This window comes from Chrysochloris asiatica, unplaced genomic scaffold (genome assembly GCF_000296735.1).
Source record: "Chrysochloris asiatica unplaced genomic scaffold, ChrAsi1.0 scaffold00256, whole genome shotgun sequence".
Taxonomy (NCBI): domain Eukaryota; kingdom Metazoa; phylum Chordata; class Mammalia; order Afrosoricida; family Chrysochloridae; genus Chrysochloris; species Chrysochloris asiatica.
In genome coordinates this window covers 1,822,797-1,825,438 of record NW_006408774.1, presented here as the reverse complement: position 1 = coordinate 1,825,438, position 2,642 = coordinate 1,822,797, and positions in this window count along the sequence as shown.

Below are 2,642 nucleotides of genomic sequence, written 5' to 3'. Positions count from 1 at the left end.
GAGGGAGCAGTCTCTGGAGAAGGATATCATGTTTGGTAAGGTGGAGGGTCAGAAAAAAAAGAGAAAAAATGCTGCCAAGTGGCAGCATTGATGAACTCAAGTGTGGCAACAATAGTGAGGTTGGCCCAGGATGCAGCAGTGTTTCATTCTGCTGTGCATAAGGTCACTCTGGGTCAGTACCAACACAATGGCACCTAACAAAAACAACAACACAACAATGTTCTGCCTTTGACAAAGGTATAGTCTTACCACTATTTTGCTGTCTTTACTGGAAAATATTTGAGTTTTCTTTCTATGAAAGGAGCCAGTGTTAGGTTTGTTATATCTGTTAGTGTTATTACAAGTGGATATTGCCATTTTTTTTCAGATAGGACTTCTTTCTGACTGGTGTATGTAAGTCATTCTCGTGGTATCTGACTCAAAACAACTAAAAATGAATATTCTCACACTGGATCATTAAATTTCCTGACATCATTCTTATTAATTAAAGGCTGAGAGCTATAAATATGAATGGATCATCCATAAGTTATTCATTCAAATGAATAAGTTTTTCCAGAATTGTGGTGGACCACTTTGTTATCCATCACTTGGAATTAGGTATTAATTTCATGGAACTTTGGAGTCACATCTGGCTGTGGTGCTCACAATTGTAGGTCTGAAATAGTTAAATTTCTTGTCTTTGGGTAGAAGCTTTCCTGAAAAAAGAAAAAAGAGCATGAATGGGAGTAATTGTTCTTATCTTATTTATTCCTCCTTTATTGTCAGTGCAATAACCCAGGTCTGGGAATCTCCTTCATTTTTGAAATAGCAGGAAAAAGGAAGACTCCTAAGAAGCAAAGTCAGCAAACTAGGAGAGCTGAATTATAAGCCTAGGGAGAGTGCTTTTCCATCTTGGACTGTCATGTCTTTAAACAGTAAATTGATGCATGATTGCTGTGTGCCTGGCACTATGTAAAAGCTGTGACTTGATTATATATTTTATCTTCACAAGAATCCTATGAAGTCTGTAATATGTATCATAATTATCCCCATTACAAAATGAGGACACTGAGGCACAGAACGACGGAGCCAGGATTCAACAAAGGCACTGTCACTTTAGAACCCTCACTTCAAGTAGCCACTTTACTTACCTTCTTATTCATTTTATAATATGAATTGATGAGTGCAGGAATTCTGGAGGCCACAGCCAAAAGTAGCTTATTACATTTTTTTATTTTTTTAAAGATTTCTTCCAAGATCATCTTATATGGCAATTCACAGAGTGATGGAATATGAAGGTAAGTCCAAAGGCATTGCTATTAAGGTCCCAATTCATACATGCACAGATTTATTCCAAATAAAATAAGTTTCATTATGTCTGTATAATCAATGGATTATTGCAGAAAAGTTGTCTGAGTCACAAACTTGTCATAGTCTCATTAGGGTGCCTTCAAAAAGAGGATGCTTTTTGAACCTTGAAAAAGAACTATTTTGAGGTTAGGGATAATCTTAAATTTTTAACAAAGCTCAAATTAAAATCTTCCCAAATCTTTGAAATTTTGCAACAAATTTACAGGAATGCTGTCCCACATAAAACTAAATTTGTAATTGGATCAAGCATTTTAGGGAATGTCTGGAAGACCCCAAAGACAAATCAAATAAGAGAGGTCAGTTCAGGCTTTCCTACAAAAAAAATTTCATTGGGTAACATTATTTTAATACTGTATAGTCCTGATCTTACTCCTTCAGACTTTCTTTTATTCTCCAAATTCATATAATAATTTAAACAAACATAACTAAAGTAGCTCAGTGATCCCCAAATTGCCAGTTTGAAGTGATGAAAATTAAAGAGCACCAAATTTTCGGAAGAAGATTTAGAGAGATGGAAACACCATCTTCAGAAGTATGTAAACATAGCTGGAGGATACGTTGAGAAACAATGTCTTCACATTTTATTATTTCTATTTAATAAACATTTCTATGATTTTGTGGTTATACATGTTGACTTACTCTCATACTAGTTAAACCAGAACTCAGAACAAACACATCACTACTTATCTTTATGGCTAGTTCTGGTTCTGAAACAAAGACATTCATTTCAGACCTGACTGGGGCATGAATAGGCCTAGTGAGTCCATGCTGTGTCCTTGGAGTCTTTATCTCTGCTGTTTATGATTCTGTCATTTTGTTTGTTCCCTATAATGTCTTTGGAAGGAAAGGCACCATCTTATGAGACAGTTCATCTAACCTAGACACAACGAAGGGCCTAACCAAAGGAAACTTAACTGAATTAAAGACTGTAAGAGTGCCAGTTTTGACAGGTGCATATGAGGATGGTGTTGTTGTTGTTATTAGGTGCCATCAAGATAGTTCTGACTTATGCTCAACAGAACAAAACACAGCCAAGTCCTGTGCCATCCTCACAAACATTGTTAAGCTTAAGCACATAGCTGCTGCCTCCAGGCCAATCTATTTCATTTGGGGTCTTCTTTTTATGCTGACCCTCCACTTTACCAAGCATGAAGTACTGCTCCAGGGACGACTCTCCTGATAATATGTGTGAAGTATGAACTTTCTTCATCATGGCTTCTAAAGACCATTCTGGTTATAATTCTTCTAACACAGATTTGTTTATTCTTTGGGCACTCCATGGTATTTTTTTT